The following is a 22,392-nucleotide window of genomic DNA, read 5'->3' on the forward strand; positions in this document are numbered from 1 at the left end:
AGTTAATTTAGTTAAATTATTGGAATATTCAGCATCCATGTCGCTTCAAAGCAAGGGCTCCGTGGCTTAGTGGTTAAAGCGCCTGTCTAGTAAACAGGAGATCATGAGTTCGATTCTCGTCGGAGCCTCGCTGTTTAGTTACTTGAACTAGATTTCGTAGCTATATAATTTTGAAAAATCAAAATAATAGGGCAAAAGTTCCGATGAGATAATTAAGTTAATTTACTGAAATATTCAGAATTCATATCACTTCTAAGCAAGGGCTCCGTGGCTTAGTGGTTAAGGCGCCTGTCTAGTAAACAGGAGATCATGAGTTCGATTCTCGTCGGAGCCTTGCTGTTATGTTACTTGATCTAGATTTCGTAGCTATTAAATTTTGAAAAATTAAAACAATACGGTAAAAATTCCGATGAGTTAATTTAGTTAAATTACTGGAATATTAAGCATCCATGTCGCTTCAAAGCAAGGGCTCCGTGGCTTAGTGGTTAAAGCGCCTGTCTAGTAAACAGGAGATCATGAGTTCGATTCTCGTCGGAGCCTCGCTGTTATGTTACTTGAACTATATTTCGTAGCTATATAATTTTGAAAAATTAAAATAATAGGGCAAAAGTTCCGATGAGATAATTTAGTTAAATTATTGGAATATTCAGCATCCATGTTGCTTCAAAGCAAGGGCTCCGTGGCTTAGTGGTTAAAGTGCCTGTCTAGTAAACAGGAGATCATGAGTTCGATTCTCGTCGGAGCCTCGCTGTTAAGTTACTTGAACTAGATTTCGTAGCTATATAATTTTGAAAAATCAAAATAATAGGGCAAGAGTTCCGATGAGATAATTTAGTTAATTTACTGAAATATTCAGAATTCATATCGCTTCAAAGCAATGGCTCCGTGGCTTAGTGGTTAAAGCGCCTGTCTAGTAAACAGGAGATCATGAGTTCGATTCTCGTCGGAGCCTCGCTGTTATGTTACTTGAACTAGATTTCGTAGATATATAATTTTGAAAAATTAAAATAATAGGGCAAAAGTTCCGATGAGTTAATTTAGTTAATTTACTGAAATATTCAGCATTCATATCGCTTCAAAGCAAGGGCTCCGTGGCTTAGTGGTTAAAGCGCCTGTCTAGTAAACAGGAGATCATGAGTTCGATTCTCGTCGGAGCCTCGCTGTTATGTTACTTGAACTAGATTTCGTAGATATATAATTTTGAAAAATTAAAATAATAGGGCAAAAGTTCCGATGAGTTAATTATTTAATTTACTGAAATATTCTGCATACATATCGCTTCAAAGCAAGGGCTCCGTGGTTTAGTGGTAAAAGCGCCTGTCTTGTAAACAGGAGATCATGTTTTCGATTCTCGTCGGAGCCTTGCTGTTATATTACTTGAACTAGATTTCGAAGCTATTAAATTTTGAAAAATTAAAAATAATAGTTGATTTAGATATGCATATATGCAAACAATAGTGTAAAAGTTCCCATGAGATAATTTAGTTAATTTACTGAAATATTCAGCATTCATATCGCTTCAAAGCAAGGGCTCCGTGGCTTAGTGGTTAAAGTGCCTGTCTAGTAAACAGGAGATCATGAGTTCGATTCTCGTCGGAGCCTTACTGTTATGTTACTTGATCTAGATTTCATAGCTATTAAATTTTGAAAAATTAAAACAATAGGGTAAAAATTCCGATGAGTTAATTTAGTTAAATTATTGGAATATTCAGCATCCATGTCACTTCAAAGCAAGGGCTCCGTGGCTTAGTGGTTAAAGCGCCTGTCTAGTAAACAGGAGATCATGAGTTCGATTCTCGTCGGAGCCTCGCTGTTAAGTTACTTGAACTAGATTTCGTAGCTATATAATTTTGAAAAATCAAAATAATAGGGCGAAAGTTCCGATGAGATAATTTAGTTAATTTACTGAAATATTCAGAATTCATATCGCTTCAAAGCAAGGGCTCCGTGGCTTAGTGGTTAAAGCGCCTGTCTAGTAAACAGGAGATCATGAGTTCGATTCTCGTCGGAGCCTCGCTGTTATGTTACTTGAACTAGATTTCGTAGATATATAATTTTGAAAAATTAAAATAATAGGGCAAAAGTTCCGATGAGTTAATTATTTAATTTACTGAAATATTCTGCATACATATCGCTTCAAAGCAAGGGCTCCGTGGTTTAGTGGTAAAAGCGCCTGTCTTGTAAACAGGAGATCATGTTTTCGATTCTCGTCGGAGCCTTGCTGTTATATTACTTGAACTAGATTTCGAAGCTATTAAATTTTGAAAAATTAAAAATAATAGTTGATTTAGATATGCATATATGCAAACAATAGTGTAAAAGTTCCCATGAGATAATTTAGTTAATTTACTGAAATATTCAGCATTCATATCGCTTCAAAGCAAGGGCTCCGTGGTTTAGTGGTTAAAGCGCCTGTCTAGTAAACAGGAGATCATGAGTTCGATTCTCGTCGGAGCCTCGCTGTTATGTTACTTGAACTAGATTTCGTAGAAATATAATTTTAAAAAATTAAAATGATAGGGCAAAAGTTCCGATGAGTTAATTATTTAATTTACTGAAATATTCTGCATACATATCGCTTCAAAGCAAGGGCTCCGTGGTTTAGTGGTAAAAGCGCCTGTCTTGTAAACAGGAGATCATGTTTTCGATTCTCGTCGGAGCCTTGCTGTTATATTACTTGAACTAGATTTCGAAGCTATTAAATTTTGAAAAATTAAAAATAATAGTTGATTTAGATATGCATATATGCAAACAATAGTGTAAAAGTTCCCATGAGATAATTTAGTTAATTTACTGAAATATTCAGCATTCATATCGCTTCAAAGCAAGGGCTCCGTGGCTTAGTGGTTAAAGCGCCTGTCTAGTAAACAGGAGATCATGAGTTCGATTCTCGTCGGAGCCTGGCTGTTATGTTACTTGAACTATATTTCGTAGCTATATAATTTTTAAAAATCAAAATAATAGGGCGAAAGTTCCGATGAGATAATTTAGTTAATTTACTCAAATATTCAGAATTCATATCGCTTCAAAGTAAGGGCTCCGTGGCTTAGTGGTTAAAGCGCCTGTCTAGTAAACAGGAGATCATGAGTTCGATTCTCGTCGGAGCCTCGCTGTTATATTACTTGAACTAGATTTCGAAGCTATTAAATTTTGAAAAATTAAAATTAATAGTTGATTTAGATATGCATATATGCAAACAATAGTGTAAAAGTTCTTATGAGATAATTTAGTTAATTTACTGAAATATTCAGCATTCATATCGCTTCAAAGCAAGGGCTCCGTGGCTTAGCGGTTAAAGCGCCTGTCTAGTAAACAGGAGATCATGAGTTCGATTCTCGTCGGAGCCTCGCTGTTATGTTACTTGAACTATATTTCGTAGCTATATAATTTCGAAAAATTAAAATAATAGGGCAAAAGTTTCGATGATTTAATTTAGTTAATTTATTGAAATATTCTCCATTCATATCGCTTCAAAGCAAGGGCTCCGTGGGTTAGTGGTTAAAGCGCCTGTCTTGTAATCAGGAGATCATGAGTTCGAGTCTCGTCGGAGCCTTGTTGTTATATTACTTGAACTAGATTTCGAAGCTATTAAATTTTGAAAAATTAAAAATAATAGTTGATTTACATATGCATATATGCAAACAATAGTGGTTAAAGCGCCTGTCTATTAAACAGGAGATCATGAGTTCGATTCTCGTCGGAGCCTCGCTGTAATATTACTTGAACTAGTTTTCGTAGCTATTAAATTTTGAAAAATTAAAAATAATAGTTGATTTAGATATGCATATATGCAAACAATAGTGTAAAAGTTCCGATGAGTTAATTTAGTTAAATTATTGGAATATTCAGCATCCATGTCGCTTCGAAGCATGGGCTCCTTGGCTTAGTGGTTAAAGCGCCTGTCCAGTAAACAGGAGATCATGAGTTCGATTCTCGTCGGAGCCTCGCTGTTATGTTACTTGAACTATATTTCGTAGCTATATAATTTTGAAAAATTAAAATAATAGGGCAAAAGTTCCGATGAGATAATTTAGTTAATTTTCTGAAATATTCTGCATTCAAATCGCTTCAAAGCAAGGGCTTAGTGGTTAAAGCGCCTGTCTTGTAATCAGGAGATCATGAGTTCGATTCTCGTCGGAGCCTTGCTGTTATATTACTTGAACTAGATTTCGTAGCTATTAAATTTTGAAAAATTAAAAATAATAGTTGATTTACATATGCATATATGCAAACAATAGTGTAAAAGTTCCGATGTGATAATTTAGTTAATTTACTGAAATATTCAGCATTCGTACCACCTCAAAGCAAGGGCTCCGTGGCTTTGTGGTTAAAGCGCCCTTCTAGTAAACAGGAGATCATGAGTTCGATTCTCGTCGAAGCCTCGCTATTATGTTACTTAAACTAGATTTCGTAGCTATATAATTTTGAAAAATTAAAATAATAGGGCAAAAGTTTCGATGAGATAATTTAGTTAATTTACTGAAATATTCTGCATTCATATCGCTTCAAAGCAAGGGCTCGGTGGCTTAGTGGTTAAAGCGCCTGTCTTGTAAACAGGAGATCATGAGTTCGATTCTCGTCGGAGCCTCGCTGTTATATTACTTGAACTAGATTTCGTAGCTATTAAATTTTGAAAAATTAAAAATAATAGTTGATTTAGATATGCATATATGCAAACAATAGTGTAAAAGTTCCGATGAGATAATTTAGTTAATTTACTGAAATATTCAGAATTCATATCGCTTCAAAGCAAGGGCTCCGTGGCTTAGTGGTTAAAGCGCCTTTTTCGTAAACAGGAGATCATGAGTTCGATTCTCGTCGGAGCCTCGCTGTTATGTTACTTGAACTATATTTCGTAGCTATCAAATTTTGAAAAAATTAAAAATAATAGTTGATTTAGATATGCATAAATGCAAACAATAGGGTAAAAGTTCCGATGAGATAATTTAGTTAATTTACTGAAATATTCAGCATTCATACCGCTTCAAAGCAAGGGCTCCGTGGCTTTGTGGTTAAAGCGCCTGTCTAGTAAACAGGAGATCATGAGTTCGATTCTCGTCGGTGCCTCGCTTTTATGTTACTTGAACTATATTTCGTAGCTATATAATTTCGAAAAATTAAAATAATAGGGCAAAAGTTCCGATGAGATAATTTAGTTAATTTTCTGAAATATTCTGCATTCATATCGCTTCAAAGCAAGGGCTCCGTGGCTTAGTGGTTAAAGCGCCTGTCTTGTAAACAGGAGATCATGAGTTCGATTCTCGTCGGAGCCTCGCTGTTATATTACTTGAACTATATTTCGAAGCTATTAAATTTTGAAAAATTAAAAATAATAGTTGATTTAGATATGCAAATATGCAAGCAATAGTGTAAAAGTTCCGATGTGATAATTTAGTTAATTTACTGAAATATTCAGCATTCATACCGCTTCAGAGCAAGGGCTCCGTGGCTTTGTGGTTAAAGCGCCTGTCTAGTAAACAGGAGATCATGAGTTCGATTCTCGTCGGAGCCTCGCTGTTATGTTATTTGAACTAGATTTCGTCGCTATAAAAATTAAAAATAATAGTTGATTTAGATATGCATTTTTGCAAACAATAGGGTAAAAGTTCCGATGAGGTAATTTAGTTAATTTACTGAAATATTCAGCATTCATATCGCTTCAAAGCAAGGGCTCCGTGGCTTAGTGGTTAAAGCACCTGTCTCGTAAACAGGAGATCATGAGTTCGATTCTCGTCGGAGCCTCGCTGTTATGTTACTTGAACTATATTTCGTAGCTATCAAATTTTGAAAAAATTAAAAATAATAGTTGATTTAGATATGCATAAATGCAAACAATAGTGTAAAAGTTCCGATGTGATAATTAAGTTAATTTACTGAAATATTCAGCATTCACACCGCTTCAAAGCAAGGGCTCCGTGGCTTTGTGGTTAAAGCGCCTGTCTAGTAAACAGGAGATCATGAGTTCGATTCTCGTCGGAGCCTCGCTGTTATGTTATTTGAACTAGATTTCGTCGCTATAAAAATTAAAAATAATAGTTGATTTAGATATGCATTTATGCAAACAATAGGGTAAAAGTTCCGATGAGATAATTTAGTTAATTTACTGAAATATTCAGCATTCATATCGCTTCAAAGCAAGGGCACCGTGGCTTAGTGGTTAAAAAGTCTGTCTCGTAAACAGGAGATCATGAGTTGGATTCTCGTCGGAGCCTTGTTGTTATGTTCTTGTACTATTTTTCGTAGCTATTATATTTTGAAAATTTAAAACAATAGGGTAAAAATTCCGATGAGTTAATTTAGTTAAATTACTGGAATATTCAGCATTCATGTCGCTTCAAAGCAAGGGCTCCGTGGCTTAGTGGTTAAAGCGCCTGTCTCGTAAACAGGAGATCATGAGTTCGATTCTCGTCGGAGCCTCGGTGTTATGTTACTTGAATTATATTTCGTAGCTATCAAATTTTGAAAAAATTAAAAATAATAGTTGATTTAGATATGCATAAATGCAAACAATAGTGTAAAAGTTCCGATGTGATAATTAAGTTAATTTACTGAAATATTCAGCATTCACACCGCTTCAAAGCAAGGGCTCCGTGGCTTAGTGGTTAAAGCGCCTGTCTAGTAAACAGGAGATCATGAGTTCGATTCTCGTCGGAGCCTCGCTGTTATGTTACTTGAACTAGATTTCGTAGATATATAATTTTGAAAAATTAAAATAATAGGGCAAAAGTTCCGATGAGTTAATTATTTAATTTACTGAAATATTCTGCATACATATCGCTTCAAAGCAAGGGCTCCGTGGTTTAGTGGTAAAAGCGCCTGTCTTGTAAACAGGAGATCATGTTTTCGATTCTCGTCGGAGCCTTGCTGTTATATTACTTGAACTAGATTTCGAAGCTATTAAATTTTGAAAAATTAAAAATAATAGTTGATTTAGATATGCATATATGCAAACAATAGTGTAAAAGTTCCCATGAGATAATTTAGTTAATTTACTGAAATATTCAGCATTCATATCGCTTCAAAGCAAGGGCTCCGTGGTTTAGTGGTTAAAGCGCCTGTCTAGTAAACAGGAGATCATGAGTTCGATTCTCGTCGGAGCCTCGCTGTTATGTTACTTGAACTAGATTTCGTAGAAATATAATTTTAAAAAATTAAAATGATAGGGCAAAAGTTCCGATGAGTTAATTATTTAATTTACTGAAATATTCTGCATACATATCGCTTCAAAGCAAGGGCTCCGTGGTTTAGTGGTAAAAGCGCCTGTCTTGTAAACAGGAGATCATGTTTTCGATTCTCGTCGGAGCCTTGCTGTTATATTACTTGAACTAGATTTCGAAGCTATTAAATTTTGAAAAATTAAAAATAATAGTTGATTTAGATATGCATATATGCAAACAATAGTGTAAAAGTTCCCATGAGATAATTTAGTTAATTTACTGAAATATTCAGCATTCATATCGCTTCAAAGCAAGGGCTCCGTGGCTTAGTGGTTAAAGCGCCTGTCTAGTAAACAGGAGATCATGAGTTCGATTCTCGTCGGAGCCTGGCTGTTATGTTACTTGAACTATATTTCGTAGCTATATAATTTTTAAAAATCAAAATAATAGGGCGAAAGTTCCGATGAGATAATTTAGTTAATTTACTCAAATATTCAGAATTCATATCGCTTCAAAGTAAGGGCTCCGTGGCTTAGTGGTTAAAGCGCCTGTCTAGTAAACAGGAGATCATGAGTTCGATTCTCGTCGGAGCCTCGCTGTTATATTACTTGAACTAGATTTCGAAGCTATTAAATTTTGAAAAATTAAAATTAATAGTTGAGTTAGATATGCATATATGCAAACAATAGTGTAAAAGTTCTTATGAGATAATTTAGTTAATTTACTGAAATATTCAGCATTCATATCGCTTCAAAGCAAGGGCTCCGTGGCTTAGCGGTTAAAGCGCCTGTCTAGTAAACAGGAGATCATGAGTTCGATTCTCGTCGGAGCCTCGCTGTTATGTTACTTGAACTATATTTCGTAGCTATATAATTTCGAAAAATTAAAATAATAGGGCAAAAGTTTCGATGATTTAATTTAGTTAATTTATTGAAATATTCTCCATTCATATCGCTTCAAAGCAAGGGCTCCGTGGGTTAGTGGTTAAAGCGCCTGTCTTGTAATCAGGAGATCATGAGTTCGAGTCTCGTCGGAGCCTTGTTGTTATATTACTTGAACTAGATTTCGAAGCTATTAAATTTTGAAAAATTAAAAATAATAGTTGATTTACATATGCATATATGCAAACAATAGTGGTTAAAGCGCCTGTCTATTAAACAGGAGATCATGAGTTCGATTCTCGTCGGAGCCTCGCTGTAATATTACTTGAACTAGTTTTCGTAGCTATTAAATTTTGAAAAATTAAAAATAATAGTTGATTTAGATATGCATATATGCAAACAATAGTGTAAAAGTTCCGATGAGTTAATTTAGTTAAATTATTGGAATATTCAGCATCCATGTCGCTTCGAAGCATGGGCTCCTTGGCTTAGTGGTTAAAGCGCCTGTCCAGTAAACAGGAGATCATGAGTTCGATTCTCGTCGGAGCCTCGCTGTTATGTTACTTGAACTATATTTCGTAGCTATATAATTTTGAAAAATTAAAATAATAGGGCAAAAGTTCCGATGAGATAATTTAGTTAATTTTCTGAAATATTCTGCATTCAAATCGCTTCAAAGCAAGGGCTTAGTGGTTAAAGCGCCTGTCTTGTAATCAGGAGATCATGAGTTCGATTCTCGTCGGAGCCTTGCTGTTATATTACTTGAACTAGATTTCGTAGCTATTAAATTTTGAAAAATTAAAAATAATAGTTGATTTACATATGCATATATGCAAACAATAGTGTAAAAGTTCCGATGTGATAATTTAGTTAATTTACTGAAATATTCAGCATTCGTACCACCTCAAAGCAAGGGCTCCGTGGCTTTGTGGTTAAAGCGCCCTTCTAGTAAACAGGAGATCATGAGTTCGATTCTCGTCGAAGCCTCGCTTTTATGTTACTTAAACTAGATTTCGTAGCTATATAATTTTGAAAAATTAAAATAATAGGGCAAAAGTTTCGATGAGATAATTTAGTTAATTTACTGAAATATTCTGCATTCATATCGCTTCAAAGCAAGGGCTCGGTGGCTTAGTGGTTAAAGCGCCTGTCTTGTAAACAGGAGATCATGAGTTCGATTCTCGTCGGAGCCTCGCTGTTATATTACTTGAACTAGATTTCGTAGCTATTAAATTTTGAAAAATTAAAAATAATAGTTGATTTAGATATGCATATATGCAAACAATAGTGTAAAAGTTCCGATGAGATAATTTAGTTAATTTACTGAAATATTCAGAATTCATATCGCTTCAAAGCAAGGGCTCCGTGGCTTAGTGGTTAAAGCGCCTGTCTCGTAAACAGGAGATCATGAGTTCGATTCTCGTCGGAGCCTCGCTGTTATGTTACTTGAACTATATTTCGTAGCTATCAAATTTTGAAAAAATTAAAAATAATAGTTGATTTAGATATGCATAAATGCAAACAATAGGGTAAAAGTTCCGATGAGATAATTTAGTTAATTTACTGAAATATTCAGCATTCATACCGCTTCAAAGCAAGGGCTCCGTGGCTTTGTGGTTAAAGCGCCTGTCTAGTAAACAGGAGATCATGAGTTCGATTCTCGTCGGTGCCTCGCTTTTATGTTACTTGAACTATATTTCGTAGCTATATAATTTCGAAAAATTAAAATAATAGGGCAAAAGTTCCGATGAGATAATTTAGTTAATTTTCTGAAATATTCTGCATTCATATCGCTTCAAAGCAAGGGCTCCGTGGCTTAGTGGTTAAAGCGCCTGTCTTGTAAACAGGAGATCATGAGTTCGATTCTCGTCGGAGCCTCGCTGTTATATTACTTGAACTATATTTCGAAGCTATTAAATTTTGAAAAATTAAAAATAATAGTTGATTTAGATATGCAAATATGCAAGCAATAGTGTAAAAGTTCCGATGTGATAATTTAGTTAATTTACTGAAATATTCAGCATTCATACCGCTTCAGAGCAAGGGCTCCGTGGCTTTGTGGTTAAAGCGCCTGTCTAGTAAACAGGAGATCATGAGTTCGATTCTCGTCGGAGCCTCGCTGTTATGTTATTTGAACTAGATTTCGTCGCTATAAAAATTAAAAATAATAGTTGATTTAGATATGCATTTTTGCAAAAAATAGGGTAAAAGTTCCGATGAGGTAATTTAGTTAATTTACTGAAATATTCAGCATTCATATCGCTTCAAAGCAAGGGCTCCGTGGCTTAGTGGTTAAAGCACCTGTCTCGTAAACAGGAGATCATGAGTTCGATTCTCGTCGGAGCCTCGCTGTTATGTTACTTGAACTATATTTCGTAGCTATCAAATTTTGAAAAAATTAAAAATAATAGTTGATTTAGATATGCATAAATGCAAACAATAGTGTAAAAGTTCCGATGTGATAATTAAGTTAATTTACTGAAATATTCAGCATTCACACCGCTTCAAAGCAAGGGCTCCGTGGCTTTGTGGTTAAAGCGCCTGTCTAGTAAACAGGAGATCATGAGTTCGATTCTCGTCGGAGCCTCGCTGTTATGTTATTTGAACTAGATTTCGTCGCTATAAAAATTAAAAATAATAGTTGATTTAGATATGCATTTATGCAAACAATAGGGTAAAAGTTCCGATGAGATAATTTAGTTAATTTACTGAAATATTCAGCATTCATATCGCTTCAAAGCAAGGGCACCGTGGCTTAGTGGTTAAAAAGTCTGTCTCGTAAACAGGAGATCATGAGTTCGATTCTCGTCGGAGCCTTGTTGTTATGTTCTTGTACTATTTTTCGTAGCTATTATATTTTGAAAATTTAAAACAATAGGGTAAAAATTCCGATGAGTTAATTTAGTTAAATTACTGGAATATTCAGCATTCATGTCGCTTCAAAGCAAGGGCTCCGTGGCTTAGTGGTTAAAGCGCCTGTCTCGTAAACAGGAGATCATGAGTTCGATTCTCGTCGGAGCCTCGGTGTTATGTTACTTGAATTATATTTCGTAGCTATCAAATTTTGAAAAAATTAAAAATAATAGTTGATTTAGATATGCATAAATGCAAACAATAGTGTAAAAGTTCCGATGTGATAATTAAGTTAATTTACTGAAATATTCAGCATTCACACCGCTTCAAAGCAAGGGCTACGTGGCTTTGTGGTTAAAGCGCCTGTCTCGTAAACAGGAGATCATGAGTTCGATTCTCGTCGGAGCCTCGCTGTTATATTACTTGAACTAGATTTCGAAGCTATTAAATTTTGAAAAATTAAAAATAATAGTTGATTTAGATATGCATAAATGCAAACAATAGTGTAAAAGTTCCGATGTGATAATTTAGTTAATTTACTGAAATATTCAGCATTCATATCGCTTCAAAGCAAGGGCACCGTGGCTTAGTGGTTAAAAGTCTGTCTCGTAAACAGGAAATCATGAGTTCGATTCTCGTCGGAGCCTTGTTGTTATGTTCTTGTACTAGTTTTCGTAGCTATAAAATTTTGAAAAATTAAAACAATAGGGTAAAAATTCCGATGAGTTAATTTAGTTAAATTACTGGAATATTCAGCATTCATGTCGCTTCAAAGCACGTGCTCCGTGGCTTAGTGGTTAAAGCGCCTGTCTCTTAAACAGGAGATCATGAGTTCGATTCTCGTCGGAGCCTCGCTGTTATGTTACTTGAACTATATTTCGTAGCTATCAAATTTTGAAAAAATTAAAAATAATAGTTGATTTAGATATGCATTTATGCAAACAATAGGGTAAAAGTTCCGATGAGATAATTTAGTTAATTTACTGAAATATTCAGCATTCATACCGCTTCAAAGCAAGGGCTCCGTGGCTTAGTGGTTAAAGCGCCTGTCTAGTAAACAGGAGATCATGAGTTCGATTCTCGTCGGAGCCTCGCTGTTATGTTGCTTGAACTATATTTCGTAGCTATCAAATTTTGAAAAAATGAAAAATAATAGTTGATTTAGATATGCATATATGCAAGCAATAGTGTAAAAGTTCCGACGAGTTAATTTAGTTAAATTACTGGAATATTCAGCATTCATGTCGCTTCAAAGCAAGGGTTCCGTGGCTTAGTGGTTAAAGCGCCTGTCTTGTAAACAGGAGATCATGAGTTCGATCCTCGTCGGAGCCTCGCTGTTATATTACTTGAACTATATTTCGAAGCTATTAAATTTTGAAAAATTAAAAATAATAGTTGATTTAGATATGCATATATGCAAGCAATAGTGTAAAAGTTCCGACGAGTTAATTTAGTTAAATTACTGGAATATTCAGCATTCATGTCGCTTCAAAGCAAGGGTTCCGTGGCTTAGTGGTTAAAGCGCCTGTCTCGTAAACAGGAGATCATGAGTTCGATTCTCGTCGGAGCCTCGCTGTTATATTACTTGAACTAGATTTCGTAGCTATCAAATTTTGAAAAAATTAAAAATAATAGTTGATTTAGATATGCATTTATGCAAACAATAGGGTAAAAGTTCCGATGAGATAATTTAGTTAATTTACTGAAATATTCAGCATTCATATCGCTTCAAAGCAAGGGCTCCGTGGGTTAGTGGTTAAAGCGCTTGTCTCGTAAACAGGAGATCATGAGTTCGATTCTCGTCGGAGCCTCGCTGTTATATTACTTGAACTAGATTTCGTAGCTATCAAATTTTGAAAAAATTAAAAATAATAGTTGATTTAGATATGCATTTATGCAAACAATAGGGTAAAAGTTCCGATGAGATAATTTAGTTAATTTACTGAAATATTCAGCATTCATACCGCTTCAAAGCAAGGGCTCCGTGGCTTTGTGGTTAAAGCGCCTGTCTAGTAAACAGGAGATCATGAGTTCGATTCTCGTCGGTGCCTCGCTTTTATGTTACTTGAACTATATTTCGTAGCTATATAATTTCGAAAAATTAAAATAATAGGGCAAAAGTTCCGATGAGATAATTTAGTTAATTTACTGAAATATTCAGCATTCATATCGCTTCAAAGCAAGGGCTCCTTGGTTTAGTGGTTAAAAAGCCTGTCTCGTAAACAGGAGATCATGAGTTCGATTCTCGTCGGAGCCTTGTTGCTATGTTCTTGTACTATTTTTCGTAGCTATTAAATTTTGAAAAATTAAAACAATAGGGTAAAAATTCCGATGAGTTAATTTAGTTAAATTACTGGAATATTCAGACTTCCTTTCGCTTCAAAACAAGGGTTCCGTGGCTTAGTGGTTATACCGCCTGTCTAGTAAACAGGAGATCATGAGTTCGATTCTCGTCGGAGCCTCGCTGTTATGCTACTTGATCTAGATATCGTAGCTATTTCATTTTGAAAAATTAAAACAATAGGGTAAAAATTCCGATGAGTTATTTTAGTTAAATTACAGTAATATTCTGCATTCATGTCGCTTCAAAGCCAGGGCTCCGTGGCTTAGTGGTTAAAGCGCCTGTCTTGTAAACAGGAGATCATGAGTTCGATTCTGGTCGGAGCCTCGCTGTTATATTACTTGAACTAGATTTCGTAGCTATTAAATTTTGAAAAATTAAAAATATTAGTTGATTTAGATATGCATTTATGCAAACAATAGGGTAAAAGTTCCGATGAGATAATTTAGTTAATTTACTGAAATTATCAGCATTCATATCGCTTCAAAGCAAGGGCTCCGTGGCTTAGTGGTTAAAAAGCCTGTCTCGTAAACAGGAGATCATGAGTTCGATTCTCGTCGGAGCCTTGTTGTTATGTTCTTGTACTATTTTTCGTAGCTATTAAATTTTGAAAAATTAAAACAATAGGGTAAAAATTCCGATGAGTTAATTTAGTTAAATTACTGGAATATTCAGCATTCATGTCGCTTCAAAGCCAGGGCTCCGTGGCTTAGTGGTTAAAGCGCCTGTCTCGTAAACAGGAGATCATGAGTTCGATTCTCGTCGGAGCCTGGCTGTTATGTTACTTGAACTATATTTCGTAGCTATCAAATTTTGAAAAAATTAAAAATAATAGTTGATTTAGATATGCATTTATGCAAAAAATAGGGTAAAAGTTCCGATGAGATAATTTAGTTAATTTACTGAAATATTCAGCATTCATATCGCTTCAAAGCAAGGGCTCCTTGGTTTAATGGTTAAAAAGCCTGTCTCGTAAACAGGAGATCATGAGTTCGATTCTCGTCGGAGCCTTGTTGTTATGTTCTTGTACTATTTTTCGTAGCTATTAAGTTTTGAAAAATTAAAACAATAGGGTAAAAATTCCGATGAGTTAATTTAGTTAAATTACTGGAATATTCAGCATTCATGTCGCTTCAAAGCAAGGGCTCCGTGGCTTAGTGGTTAAAAAGCCTGTCTCGTAAACAGGAGATCATGAGTTCGATTCTCGTCGGAGCCTTGTTGTTATGTTCTTGTACTATTTTTCGTAGCTATTAAATTTTGAAAAATTAAAACAATAGGGTAAAAATTCCGATGAGTTAATTTAGTTAAATTACTGGAATATTCAGACTTCCTTTCGCTTCAAAACAAGGGTTCCGTGGCTTAGTGGTTATACCGCCTGTCTAGTAAACAGGAGATCATGAGTTCGATTCTCGTCGGAGCCTCGCTGTTATGCTACTTGATCTAGATATCGTAGCTATTTCATTTTGAAAAATTAAAACAATAGGGTAAAAATTCCGATGAGTTATTTTAGTTAAATTACAGTAATATTCTGCATTCATGTCGCTTCAAAGCCAGGGCTCCGTGGCTTAGTGGTTAAAGCGCCTGTCTTGTAAACAGGAGATCATGAGTTCGATTCTGGTCGGAGCCTCGCTGTTATATTACTTGAACTAGATTTCGTAGCTATTAAATTTTGAAAAATTAAAAATATTAGTTGATTTAGATATGCATTTATGCAAACAATAGGGTAAAAGTTCCGATGAGATAATTTAGTTAATTTACTGAAATTATCAGCATTCATATCGCTTCAAAGCAAGGGCTCCGTGGCTTAGTGGTTAAAAAGCCTGTCTCGTAAACAGGAGATCATGAGTTTGATTCTCGTCGGAGCCTTGTTGTTATGTTCTTGTACTATTTTTCGTAGCTATTAAATTTTGAAAAATTAAAACAATAGGGTAAAAATTCCGATGAGTTAATTTAGTTAAATTACTGGAATATTCAGCATTCATGTCGCTTCAAAGCCAGGGCTCCGTGGCTTAGTGGTTAAAGCGCCTGTCTCGTAAACAGGAGATCATGAGTTCGATTCTCGTCGGAGCCTGGCTGTTATGTTACTTGAACTATATTTCGTAGCTATCAAATTTTGAAAAAATTAAAAATAATAGTTGATTTAGATATGCATTTATGCAAACAATAGGGTAAAAGTTCCGATGAGATAATTTAGTTAATTTACTGAAATATTCAGCATTCATATCGCTTCAAAGCAAGGGCTCCGTGGCTTAATGGTTAAAAAGTCTGTCTCGTAAACAGGAGATCATGAGTTCGATTCTCGTCGGAGCCTTGTTGTTATGTTCTTGTACTATTTTTCGTAGCTATTAAGTTTTGAAAAATTAAAACAATAGGGTAAAAATTCCGATGAGTTAATTTAGTTAAATTACTGGAATATTCAGCATTCATGTCGCTTCAAAGCAAGGGCTCCGTGGCTTAGTGGTTAAAAAGCCTGTCTCGTAAACAGGAGATCATGAGTTCGATTCTCGTCGGAGCCTTGTTGTTATGTTCTTGTACTATTTTTCGTAGCTATTAAATTTTGAAAAATTAAAACAATAGGGTAAAAATTCCGATGAGTTAATTTAGTTAAATTACTGGAATATTCAGCATTCATGTCGCTTCAAAGCCAGGGCTCCGTGCCTTAGTGGTTAAAGCGCCTGTCTCGTAAACAGGAGATCATGAGTTCGATTCTCGTCGGAGCCTCGCTGTTATGTTACTTGAACTATATTTCGTAGCTATCAAATTTTGAAAAAATTAAAAATAATAGTTGATTTAGATATGCATTTATGCAAAAAATAGGGTAAAAGTTCCGATGAGATAATTTAGTTAATTTACTGAAATATTCAGCATTCATATCGCTTCAAAGCAATTGCTCCTTGGTTTAGTGGTTAAAAAGCCTGTCTCGTAAACAGGAGATCATGAGTTCGATTCTCGTCGGAGCCTTGTTGCTATGTTCTTGTACTATTTTTCGTAGCTATTAAATTTTGAAAAATTAAAACAATAGGGTAAAAATTCCAATGAGTTAATTTAGTTAAATTACTGGAATATACAGCATTCATGTCGCTTCAAAGCAAGGGCTCCGTGGCTTAGTGGTTAAAGCGCCTGTCTCGTAAACAGGAGATCATGAGTTCCATTCTCGTCGGAGCCACGCTTTTATGTTACTTGAACTATATTTCGTAGCTATCAAATTTTGAAAAAAATTAAAAATAATAGTTGATTTAGATATGCATTTATGCAAACAATAGGGTAAAAGTTCCGATGAGATAATTTAGTTAATTTACTGAAATATTCAGCATTCATATCGCTTCAAAGCAAGGGCTCCGTGGCTTAATGGTTAAAAAGTCTGTCTCGTAAACAGGAGATCATGAGTTCGATTCTCGTCGGAGCCTTGTTGTTATGTTCTTGTACTATTTTTCGTAGCTATTAAGTTTTGAAAAATTAAAACAATAGGGTAAAAATTCCGATGAGTTAATTTAGTTAAATTACTGGAATATTCAGCATTCATGTCGCTTCAAAGCAAGGGCTCCGTGGCTTAGTGGTTAAAGCGCCTGTCTCGTAAACAGGAGATCATGAGCTCGATTCTCGTCGGAGCCTCGGTGTTATGCTACTTGATCTAGATATCGTAGCTATTTCATTTTGAAAAATTAAAACAATAGGGTAAAAATTCCGATGAGTTAATTTAGTTAAATTACTGGAATATTCAGCATTCATGTCGCTTCAAAGCAAGGGCTCGGTGGCTTAGTGGTTAAAGCGCCTGTCTTGTAAACAGGAGATCATGAGTTCGATTCTCGTCGGAGCCTCGCTGTTATATTACTTGAACTAGATTTCGTAGCTATTAAATTTTGAAAAACTAAAAATAATAGTTGATTTAGATATGCATATATGCAAACAATAGTGTAAAAGTTCCGATGAGATAATTTAGTTAATTTACTGAAATATTCAGAATTCATATCGCTTCAAATCAAGGGCTCTGTGGCTTAGTGGTTAAAGCGCCTGTCTAGTAAACAGGAGATCTTGAGCTCTATTCTCGTCGGAGCCTGGCTTTTAAGTTACTTGAACTAGATTTCGTAGCTATATAATTTTGAAAAATTAAAATAATAGGGCAAAAGTTCCGATGAGATAATTTAGTTAATTTACTGAAATATTCAGCATTCATATCGCCTCAACGCAAGGGCTCCGTGGTTTAGTGGTTAAAGCGCCTGTCTTGTAAACAGGAGAACATGAGTTCGATTCTCGTCGGAGCCTCGCTGTTATGCTACTTGAACTAGATTTCGTAGCTAGCAAATTTTGAAAAAATTAAAAATAATAGTTGATTTATGCAAAGAATAGGGTAAGAGTTCCGATGAGATAATTTAGTTAATTTACTGAAATATTCAGCATTCATATCGCTTCAAAGCAAGGGCTCCGTGGCTTAGCGGTTAAAGCGCCTGTCTAGTAAACAGGAGATCATGAGTTCGATTCTCGTCGGAGCCTCGCTGTTATGTTACTTGAACTATATTTCGTAGCTATATAATTTCGAAAAATTAAAATAATAGGGCAAAAGTTTCGATGATTTAATTTAGTTAATTTATTGAAATATTCTCCATTCATATCGCTTCAAAGCAAGGGCTCCGTGGGTTAGTGGTTAAAGCGCCTGTCTTGTAATCAGGAGATAATGAGTTCGATTCTCGTCGGAGCCTCGCTGTTATGTTACTTGAACTATATTTCGTAGCTATATAATTTTGAAAAATTAAAATAATAGGGCAAAAGTTCCGATGAGATAATTTAGTTAATTTTCTGAAATATTCTGCATTCAAATCGCTTCAAAGCAAGGGCTTAGTGGTTAAAGCGCCTGTCTTGTAATCAGGAGATCATGAGTTCGATTCTCGTCGGAGCCTTGCTGTTATATTACTTGAACTAGATTTCGTAGCTATTAAATTTTGAAAAATTAAAAATAATAGTTGATTTAGATATGCATATATGCAAACAATAGTGGTGAAAGCGCCTGCCTAGTAAACAGGAGATCATGAGTTCGATTCTCGTCGGAGCCTTACTGTTATGTTACTTGATCTAGATTTCGTAGCTATTAAATTTTGAAAAATTAAAACAATAGGGTAAAAATTCCGATGAGTTAATTTAGTTAAATTATTGGAATATTCAGCATCGATGTCGCTTCAAAGCAAGGGCTCCGTGGCTTAGTGGTTAAAGCGCCTGTCTAGTAAACAGGAGATCATGAGTTCGATTCTCCTCGGAGAATCGCTGTTATGTTACTTGAACTATATTTCGTAGCTATATAATTTCGAAAAATTAAAATAATAGGGCAAACGTTCCGATGAGATAATTTAGTTAATTTTCTGAAATATTCTGCATTCATATCGCTTCAAACCAAGGGCTCCGTGGCTTAGTGGTTAAAGCGCCTGTCTTGTAAACAGGAGATCATGAGTTCGATTCTCGTCGGAGCCTCGCTGTTAAATTACTTGAACTAGATTTCGAAGCTATTAAATTTTGAAAAATTAAAAATAATAGTTGATTTACATATGCATATATGCAAACAATAGTGTAAAAGTTCCGATGTGATAATTTAGTTAATTTACTGAAATATTCAGCATTCATACCACCTCAAAGCAAGGGCTCCGTGGCTTTGTGGTTAAAGCGCCCTTCTAGTAAACAGGAGATCATGAGTTCGATTCTCGTCGAAGCCTCGCTTTTATGTTACTTAAACTAGATTTCGTAGCTATATAATTTTGAAAAATTAAAATAATAGGGCAAAAGTTTCGATGAGATAATTTAGTTAATTTACTGAAATATTCTGCATTCATATCGCTTCAAAGCAAGGGCTCGGTGGCTTAGTGGTTAAAGCGCCTGTCTTGTAAACAGGAGATCATGAGTTCGATTCTCGTCGGAGCCTCGCTGTTATATTACTTGAACTAGATTTCGTAGCTATTAAATTTTGAAAAATTAAAAATAATAGTTGATTTAGATATGCATATATGCAAACAATAGTGTAAAAGTTCCGATGAGATAATTTAGTTAATTTACTGAAATATTCAGAATTCATATCGCTTCAAAGCAAGGGCACCGTGGCTTAGTGGTTAAAAAGTCTGTCTCGTAAACAGGAGATCATGAGTTCGATTCTCGTCGGAGCCTTGTTGTTATGTTCTTGTACTATTTTTCGTAGCTATTAAATTTTGAAAAATTAAAACAATAGGGTAAAAATTCCGATGAGTTAATTTAGTTAAATTACTGGAATATTCAGCATTCATGTCGCTTCAAAGCAAGGGCTCCGTGGCTTAGTGGTTAAAGCGCTTTCTCGTAAACAGGAGATCATGAGTTCGATTCTCGTCGGAGCCTCGCTGTTATGTTACTTGAACTATATTTCGTAGCTATCAAATTTTGAAAAAATTAAAAATAATAGTTGATTTAGATATGCATAAATGCAAACAATAGTGTAAAAGTTCCGATGTGATAATTAAGTTAATTTACTGAAATATTCAGCATTCACACCGCTTCAAAGCAAGGGCTCCGTGGCTTTGTGGTTAAAGCGCCTGTCTCGTAAACAGGAGATCATGAGTTCGATTCTCGTCGGAGCCTCGCTGTTATATTACTTGAACTAGATTTCGAAGCTATTAAATTTTGAAAAATTAAAAATAATAGTTGATTTAGATATGCATAAATGCAAACAATAGTGTAAAAGTTCCGATGTGATAATTTAGTTAATTTACTGAAATATTCAGCATTCATATCGCTTCAAAGCAAGGGCACCGTGGCTTAGTGGTTAAAAGTCTGTCTCGTAAACAGGAAATCATGAGTTCGATTCTCGTCGGAGCCTTGTTGTTATGTTCTTGTACTAGTTTTCGTAGCTATAAAATTTTGAAAAATTAAAACAATAGGGTAAAAATTCCAATGAGTTAATTTAGTTAAATTACTGGAATATTCAGCATTCATGTCGCTTCAAAGCAAGTGCTCCGTGGCTTAGTGGTTAAAGCGCCTGTCTCTTAAACAGGAGATCATGAGTTCGATTCTCGTCGGAGCCTCGCTGTTATGTTACTTGAACTATATTTCGTAGCTATCAAATTTTGAAAAAATTAAAAATAATAGTTGATTTAGATATGCATAAATGCAAACAATAGTGTAAAAGTTCCGATGTGATAATTAAGTTAATTTACTGAAATATTCAGCATTCACACCGCTTCAAAGCAAGGGCTCCTTGGCTTTGTGGTTAAAGCGCCTGTCTCGTAAACAGGAGATCATGAGTTCGATTCTCGTCGGAGCCTCGCTGTTATATTACTTGAACTAGATTTCGAAGCTATTAAATTTTGAAAAATTAAAAATAATAGTTGATTTAGATATGCATAAATGCAAACAATAGTGTAAAAGTTCCGATGTGATAATTTAGTTAATTTACTGAAATATTCAGCATTCATATCGCTTCAAAGCAAGGGCACCGTGGCTTAGTGGTTAAAAGTCTGTCTCGTAAACAGGAAATCATGAGTTCGATTCTCGTCGGAGCCTTGTTGTTATGTTCTTGTACTAGTTTTCGTAGCTATAAAATTTTGAAAAATTAAAACAATAGGGTAAAAATTCCGATGAGTTAATTTAGTTAAATTACTGGAATATTCAGCATTCATGTCGCTTCAAAGCAAGTGCTCCGTGGCTTAGTGGTTAAAGCGCCTGTCTCTTAAACAGGAGAGCATGAGTTCGATTCTCGTCGGAGCCTCGCTGTTATGTTACTTGAACTATATTTCGTAGCTATCAAATTTTGAAAAAATTAAAAATAATAGTTGATTTAGATATGCATTTATGCAAACAATAGGGTAAAAGTTCCGATGAGATAATTTAGTTAATTTACTGAAATATTCAGCATTCATACCGCTTCAAAGCAAGGGCTCCGTGGCTTTGTGGTTAAAGCGCCTGTCTAGTAAACAGGAGATCATGAGTTCGATTCTCGTCGGTGCCTCGCTTTTATGTTACTTGAATTATATTTCGTAGCTATCAAATTTTGAAAAAATTAAAAATAATAGTTGATTTAGATATGCATTTATGCAAACAATAGGGTAAAAGTTCCGATGAGATAATTTAGTTAATTTACTGAAATATTCAGCATTCATACCGCTTCAAAGCAAGGGCTCCGTGGCTTTGTGGTTAAAGCGCCTGTCTAGTAAACAGGAGATCACGAGTTCGATTCTCGTCGGTGCCTCGCTTTTATGTTACTTACACTATATTTCGTAGCTATATAATTTCGAAAAATTAAAATAATAGGGCAAAAGTTCCGATGAGATAATTTAGTTAATTTTCTGAAATATTCTGCATTCATATCGCTTCAAAGCAAGGGCTCCGTGATTTAGTGGTTAAAGCGCCTGTCTTGTAAATAGGAGATCATGAGTTCGATTCTCGTCGGAGCCTCGCTGTTATATTACTTGAACTATATTTCGAAGCTATTAAATTTTGAAAAATTAAAAATAATAGTTGATTTAGATATGCATATATGCAAGCAATAGTGTAAAAGTTCCGATGTGATAATTTAGTTAATTTACTGAAATATTCAGCATTCATACCGCTTCAAAGCAAGGGCTCCGTGGCTTTGTGGTTAAAGCGCCTGTCTAGTAATCAGGAGATCATGAGTTCGATTCTCGTCGGAGCCTCGCTGTTATGTTATTTGAACTAGATTTCGTCGCTATAAAAAATTAAAAATAATAGTTGATTTAGATATGCATTTATGCAAACAATAGGTTAAAAGTTCCGATGAGATAATTTAGTTAATTTACTGAAATATTCAGCATTCATATCGCTTCAAAGCAAGGGCACCGTGGCTTAGTGGTTAAAAAGTCTGTCTCGTAAACAGGAGATCATGAGTTCGATTCTCGTCGGAGCCTTGTTGTTATGTTCTTGTACTATTTTTCGTAGCTATTAAATTTTGAAAAATTAAAACAATAGGGTAAAAATTCCGATGAGTTAATTTAGTTAAATTACTGGAATATTCAGCATTCATGTCGCTTCAAAGCAAGGGCTCCGTGGCTTAGTGGTTAAAGCGCCTGTCTCGTAAACAGGAGATCATGAGTTCGATTCTCGTCGGAGCCTCGCTGTTATATTACTTGAACTAGATTTCGTAGCTATCAAATTTTGAAAAAATTAAAAATAATAGTTGATTTAGATATGCATTTAT

At 35.0% G+C, this 22,392-nt stretch overlaps 57 non-coding genes across 57 annotated transcripts; all 57 read left to right on the forward strand.

Annotated features, from left to right (window-relative positions):
* Positions 1–55: 55 nt before the first annotated feature.
* TRNAT-AGU (transfer RNA threonine (anticodon AGU)) lies at positions 56–128 on the forward strand. Its single transcript has one exon. It is a non-coding gene; the product is annotated as a tRNA-Thr (tRNA).
* A 133-nt stretch (positions 129–261) lies between these two features.
* On the forward strand, positions 262–334 carry TRNAT-AGU (transfer RNA threonine (anticodon AGU)). Its single transcript has one exon. It is a non-coding gene; the product is annotated as a tRNA-Thr (tRNA).
* Positions 335–467: 133 nt separating this feature from the next.
* Positions 468–540, forward strand: TRNAT-AGU (transfer RNA threonine (anticodon AGU)). Its single transcript has one exon. It is a non-coding gene; the product is annotated as a tRNA-Thr (tRNA).
* A 133-nt stretch (positions 541–673) lies between these two features.
* On the forward strand, positions 674–746 carry TRNAT-AGU (transfer RNA threonine (anticodon AGU)). Its single transcript has one exon. It is a non-coding gene; the product is annotated as a tRNA-Thr (tRNA).
* Positions 747–879: 133 nt separating this feature from the next.
* Positions 880–952, forward strand: TRNAT-AGU (transfer RNA threonine (anticodon AGU)). The gene has a single exon. It is a non-coding gene; the product is annotated as a tRNA-Thr (tRNA).
* Positions 953–1,085: 133 nt separating this feature from the next.
* On the forward strand, positions 1,086–1,158 carry TRNAT-AGU (transfer RNA threonine (anticodon AGU)). Its single transcript has one exon. It is a non-coding gene; the product is annotated as a tRNA-Thr (tRNA).
* Positions 1,159–1,529: 371 nt separating this feature from the next.
* Positions 1,530–1,602, forward strand: TRNAT-AGU (transfer RNA threonine (anticodon AGU)). Its single transcript has one exon. It is a non-coding gene; the product is annotated as a tRNA-Thr (tRNA).
* A 133-nt stretch (positions 1,603–1,735) lies between these two features.
* TRNAT-AGU (transfer RNA threonine (anticodon AGU)) lies at positions 1,736–1,808 on the forward strand. Its single transcript has one exon. It is a non-coding gene; the product is annotated as a tRNA-Thr (tRNA).
* A 133-nt stretch (positions 1,809–1,941) lies between these two features.
* Positions 1,942–2,014, forward strand: TRNAT-AGU (transfer RNA threonine (anticodon AGU)). The gene has a single exon. It is a non-coding gene; the product is annotated as a tRNA-Thr (tRNA).
* Positions 2,015–2,385: 371 nt separating this feature from the next.
* Positions 2,386–2,458, forward strand: TRNAT-AGU (transfer RNA threonine (anticodon AGU)). The gene has a single exon. It is a non-coding gene; the product is annotated as a tRNA-Thr (tRNA).
* A 371-nt stretch (positions 2,459–2,829) lies between these two features.
* On the forward strand, positions 2,830–2,902 carry TRNAT-AGU (transfer RNA threonine (anticodon AGU)). Its single transcript has one exon. It is a non-coding gene; the product is annotated as a tRNA-Thr (tRNA).
* Positions 2,903–3,035: 133 nt separating this feature from the next.
* Positions 3,036–3,108, forward strand: TRNAT-AGU (transfer RNA threonine (anticodon AGU)). Its single transcript has one exon. It is a non-coding gene; the product is annotated as a tRNA-Thr (tRNA).
* Positions 3,109–3,274: 166 nt separating this feature from the next.
* TRNAT-AGU (transfer RNA threonine (anticodon AGU)) lies at positions 3,275–3,347 on the forward strand. The gene has a single exon. It is a non-coding gene; the product is annotated as a tRNA-Thr (tRNA).
* A 133-nt stretch (positions 3,348–3,480) lies between these two features.
* On the forward strand, positions 3,481–3,553 carry TRNAT-UGU (transfer RNA threonine (anticodon UGU)). The gene has a single exon. It is a non-coding gene; the product is annotated as a tRNA-Thr (tRNA).
* A 962-nt stretch (positions 3,554–4,515) lies between these two features.
* TRNAT-UGU (transfer RNA threonine (anticodon UGU)) lies at positions 4,516–4,588 on the forward strand. Its single transcript has one exon. It is a non-coding gene; the product is annotated as a tRNA-Thr (tRNA).
* A 166-nt stretch (positions 4,589–4,754) lies between these two features.
* Positions 4,755–4,827, forward strand: TRNAT-CGU (transfer RNA threonine (anticodon CGU)). The gene has a single exon. It is a non-coding gene; the product is annotated as a tRNA-Thr (tRNA).
* Positions 4,828–5,200: 373 nt separating this feature from the next.
* Positions 5,201–5,273, forward strand: TRNAT-UGU (transfer RNA threonine (anticodon UGU)). Its single transcript has one exon. It is a non-coding gene; the product is annotated as a tRNA-Thr (tRNA).
* Positions 5,274–5,669: 396 nt separating this feature from the next.
* On the forward strand, positions 5,670–5,742 carry TRNAT-CGU (transfer RNA threonine (anticodon CGU)). Its single transcript has one exon. It is a non-coding gene; the product is annotated as a tRNA-Thr (tRNA).
* Positions 5,743–6,344: 602 nt separating this feature from the next.
* On the forward strand, positions 6,345–6,417 carry TRNAT-CGU (transfer RNA threonine (anticodon CGU)). The gene has a single exon. It is a non-coding gene; the product is annotated as a tRNA-Thr (tRNA).
* A 167-nt stretch (positions 6,418–6,584) lies between these two features.
* On the forward strand, positions 6,585–6,657 carry TRNAT-AGU (transfer RNA threonine (anticodon AGU)). Its single transcript has one exon. It is a non-coding gene; the product is annotated as a tRNA-Thr (tRNA).
* Positions 6,658–7,028: 371 nt separating this feature from the next.
* On the forward strand, positions 7,029–7,101 carry TRNAT-AGU (transfer RNA threonine (anticodon AGU)). Its single transcript has one exon. It is a non-coding gene; the product is annotated as a tRNA-Thr (tRNA).
* Positions 7,102–7,472: 371 nt separating this feature from the next.
* On the forward strand, positions 7,473–7,545 carry TRNAT-AGU (transfer RNA threonine (anticodon AGU)). Its single transcript has one exon. It is a non-coding gene; the product is annotated as a tRNA-Thr (tRNA).
* A 133-nt stretch (positions 7,546–7,678) lies between these two features.
* TRNAT-AGU (transfer RNA threonine (anticodon AGU)) lies at positions 7,679–7,751 on the forward strand. Its single transcript has one exon. It is a non-coding gene; the product is annotated as a tRNA-Thr (tRNA).
* A 166-nt stretch (positions 7,752–7,917) lies between these two features.
* Positions 7,918–7,990, forward strand: TRNAT-AGU (transfer RNA threonine (anticodon AGU)). Its single transcript has one exon. It is a non-coding gene; the product is annotated as a tRNA-Thr (tRNA).
* Positions 7,991–8,123: 133 nt separating this feature from the next.
* On the forward strand, positions 8,124–8,196 carry TRNAT-UGU (transfer RNA threonine (anticodon UGU)). The gene has a single exon. It is a non-coding gene; the product is annotated as a tRNA-Thr (tRNA).
* Positions 8,197–9,158: 962 nt separating this feature from the next.
* TRNAT-UGU (transfer RNA threonine (anticodon UGU)) lies at positions 9,159–9,231 on the forward strand. Its single transcript has one exon. It is a non-coding gene; the product is annotated as a tRNA-Thr (tRNA).
* A 166-nt stretch (positions 9,232–9,397) lies between these two features.
* Positions 9,398–9,470, forward strand: TRNAT-CGU (transfer RNA threonine (anticodon CGU)). The gene has a single exon. It is a non-coding gene; the product is annotated as a tRNA-Thr (tRNA).
* A 373-nt stretch (positions 9,471–9,843) lies between these two features.
* Positions 9,844–9,916, forward strand: TRNAT-UGU (transfer RNA threonine (anticodon UGU)). Its single transcript has one exon. It is a non-coding gene; the product is annotated as a tRNA-Thr (tRNA).
* Positions 9,917–10,312: 396 nt separating this feature from the next.
* Positions 10,313–10,385, forward strand: TRNAT-CGU (transfer RNA threonine (anticodon CGU)). Its single transcript has one exon. It is a non-coding gene; the product is annotated as a tRNA-Thr (tRNA).
* Positions 10,386–10,987: 602 nt separating this feature from the next.
* TRNAT-CGU (transfer RNA threonine (anticodon CGU)) lies at positions 10,988–11,060 on the forward strand. Its single transcript has one exon. It is a non-coding gene; the product is annotated as a tRNA-Thr (tRNA).
* A 167-nt stretch (positions 11,061–11,227) lies between these two features.
* TRNAT-CGU (transfer RNA threonine (anticodon CGU)) lies at positions 11,228–11,300 on the forward strand. Its single transcript has one exon. It is a non-coding gene; the product is annotated as a tRNA-Thr (tRNA).
* A 370-nt stretch (positions 11,301–11,670) lies between these two features.
* TRNAK-CUU (transfer RNA lysine (anticodon CUU)) lies at positions 11,671–11,743 on the forward strand. The gene has a single exon. It is a non-coding gene; the product is annotated as a tRNA-Lys (tRNA).
* A 167-nt stretch (positions 11,744–11,910) lies between these two features.
* On the forward strand, positions 11,911–11,983 carry TRNAT-AGU (transfer RNA threonine (anticodon AGU)). Its single transcript has one exon. It is a non-coding gene; the product is annotated as a tRNA-Thr (tRNA).
* Positions 11,984–12,150: 167 nt separating this feature from the next.
* Positions 12,151–12,223, forward strand: TRNAT-UGU (transfer RNA threonine (anticodon UGU)). Its single transcript has one exon. It is a non-coding gene; the product is annotated as a tRNA-Thr (tRNA).
* Positions 12,224–12,389: 166 nt separating this feature from the next.
* TRNAT-CGU (transfer RNA threonine (anticodon CGU)) lies at positions 12,390–12,462 on the forward strand. Its single transcript has one exon. It is a non-coding gene; the product is annotated as a tRNA-Thr (tRNA).
* Positions 12,463–12,629: 167 nt separating this feature from the next.
* On the forward strand, positions 12,630–12,702 carry TRNAT-CGU (transfer RNA threonine (anticodon CGU)). Its single transcript has one exon. It is a non-coding gene; the product is annotated as a tRNA-Thr (tRNA).
* Positions 12,703–13,075: 373 nt separating this feature from the next.
* TRNAT-CGU (transfer RNA threonine (anticodon CGU)) lies at positions 13,076–13,148 on the forward strand. Its single transcript has one exon. It is a non-coding gene; the product is annotated as a tRNA-Thr (tRNA).
* A 338-nt stretch (positions 13,149–13,486) lies between these two features.
* TRNAT-UGU (transfer RNA threonine (anticodon UGU)) lies at positions 13,487–13,559 on the forward strand. Its single transcript has one exon. It is a non-coding gene; the product is annotated as a tRNA-Thr (tRNA).
* A 166-nt stretch (positions 13,560–13,725) lies between these two features.
* TRNAT-CGU (transfer RNA threonine (anticodon CGU)) lies at positions 13,726–13,798 on the forward strand. The gene has a single exon. It is a non-coding gene; the product is annotated as a tRNA-Thr (tRNA).
* A 132-nt stretch (positions 13,799–13,930) lies between these two features.
* TRNAT-CGU (transfer RNA threonine (anticodon CGU)) lies at positions 13,931–14,003 on the forward strand. The gene has a single exon. It is a non-coding gene; the product is annotated as a tRNA-Thr (tRNA).
* Positions 14,004–14,375: 372 nt separating this feature from the next.
* On the forward strand, positions 14,376–14,448 carry TRNAT-CGU (transfer RNA threonine (anticodon CGU)). The gene has a single exon. It is a non-coding gene; the product is annotated as a tRNA-Thr (tRNA).
* A 338-nt stretch (positions 14,449–14,786) lies between these two features.
* On the forward strand, positions 14,787–14,859 carry TRNAT-UGU (transfer RNA threonine (anticodon UGU)). The gene has a single exon. It is a non-coding gene; the product is annotated as a tRNA-Thr (tRNA).
* A 371-nt stretch (positions 14,860–15,230) lies between these two features.
* On the forward strand, positions 15,231–15,303 carry TRNAT-CGU (transfer RNA threonine (anticodon CGU)). The gene has a single exon. It is a non-coding gene; the product is annotated as a tRNA-Thr (tRNA).
* A 372-nt stretch (positions 15,304–15,675) lies between these two features.
* On the forward strand, positions 15,676–15,748 carry TRNAT-CGU (transfer RNA threonine (anticodon CGU)). The gene has a single exon. It is a non-coding gene; the product is annotated as a tRNA-Thr (tRNA).
* A 132-nt stretch (positions 15,749–15,880) lies between these two features.
* Positions 15,881–15,953, forward strand: TRNAT-CGU (transfer RNA threonine (anticodon CGU)). Its single transcript has one exon. It is a non-coding gene; the product is annotated as a tRNA-Thr (tRNA).
* A 372-nt stretch (positions 15,954–16,325) lies between these two features.
* Positions 16,326–16,398, forward strand: TRNAT-CGU (transfer RNA threonine (anticodon CGU)). The gene has a single exon. It is a non-coding gene; the product is annotated as a tRNA-Thr (tRNA).
* A 373-nt stretch (positions 16,399–16,771) lies between these two features.
* Positions 16,772–16,844, forward strand: TRNAT-CGU (transfer RNA threonine (anticodon CGU)). Its single transcript has one exon. It is a non-coding gene; the product is annotated as a tRNA-Thr (tRNA).
* A 133-nt stretch (positions 16,845–16,977) lies between these two features.
* TRNAT-UGU (transfer RNA threonine (anticodon UGU)) lies at positions 16,978–17,050 on the forward strand. Its single transcript has one exon. It is a non-coding gene; the product is annotated as a tRNA-Thr (tRNA).
* A 372-nt stretch (positions 17,051–17,422) lies between these two features.
* TRNAT-UGU (transfer RNA threonine (anticodon UGU)) lies at positions 17,423–17,495 on the forward strand. Its single transcript has one exon. It is a non-coding gene; the product is annotated as a tRNA-Thr (tRNA).
* A 155-nt stretch (positions 17,496–17,650) lies between these two features.
* Positions 17,651–17,723, forward strand: TRNAT-AGU (transfer RNA threonine (anticodon AGU)). The gene has a single exon. It is a non-coding gene; the product is annotated as a tRNA-Thr (tRNA).
* Positions 17,724–18,619: 896 nt separating this feature from the next.
* TRNAT-UGU (transfer RNA threonine (anticodon UGU)) lies at positions 18,620–18,692 on the forward strand. The gene has a single exon. It is a non-coding gene; the product is annotated as a tRNA-Thr (tRNA).
* A 372-nt stretch (positions 18,693–19,064) lies between these two features.
* On the forward strand, positions 19,065–19,137 carry TRNAT-UGU (transfer RNA threonine (anticodon UGU)). Its single transcript has one exon. It is a non-coding gene; the product is annotated as a tRNA-Thr (tRNA).
* Positions 19,138–19,747: 610 nt separating this feature from the next.
* On the forward strand, positions 19,748–19,820 carry TRNAT-CGU (transfer RNA threonine (anticodon CGU)). Its single transcript has one exon. It is a non-coding gene; the product is annotated as a tRNA-Thr (tRNA).
* A 370-nt stretch (positions 19,821–20,190) lies between these two features.
* TRNAK-CUU (transfer RNA lysine (anticodon CUU)) lies at positions 20,191–20,263 on the forward strand. Its single transcript has one exon. It is a non-coding gene; the product is annotated as a tRNA-Lys (tRNA).
* A 167-nt stretch (positions 20,264–20,430) lies between these two features.
* Positions 20,431–20,503, forward strand: TRNAT-CGU (transfer RNA threonine (anticodon CGU)). Its single transcript has one exon. It is a non-coding gene; the product is annotated as a tRNA-Thr (tRNA).
* A 370-nt stretch (positions 20,504–20,873) lies between these two features.
* On the forward strand, positions 20,874–20,946 carry TRNAK-CUU (transfer RNA lysine (anticodon CUU)). Its single transcript has one exon. It is a non-coding gene; the product is annotated as a tRNA-Lys (tRNA).
* A 1,288-nt stretch (positions 20,947–22,234) lies between these two features.
* Positions 22,235–22,307, forward strand: TRNAT-CGU (transfer RNA threonine (anticodon CGU)). Its single transcript has one exon. It is a non-coding gene; the product is annotated as a tRNA-Thr (tRNA).
* The last annotated feature ends 85 nt before the right edge of the window (positions 22,308–22,392 follow it).

The sequence above is a fragment of the Phalangium opilio genome, unplaced genomic scaffold (assembly GCF_054372755.1).
Source record: "Phalangium opilio isolate 3A_F unplaced genomic scaffold, DU_Popi_V2 ptg000019l_1, whole genome shotgun sequence".
Classification (NCBI taxonomy): Eukaryota; Metazoa; Arthropoda; class Arachnida; order Opiliones; family Phalangiidae; genus Phalangium; species Phalangium opilio.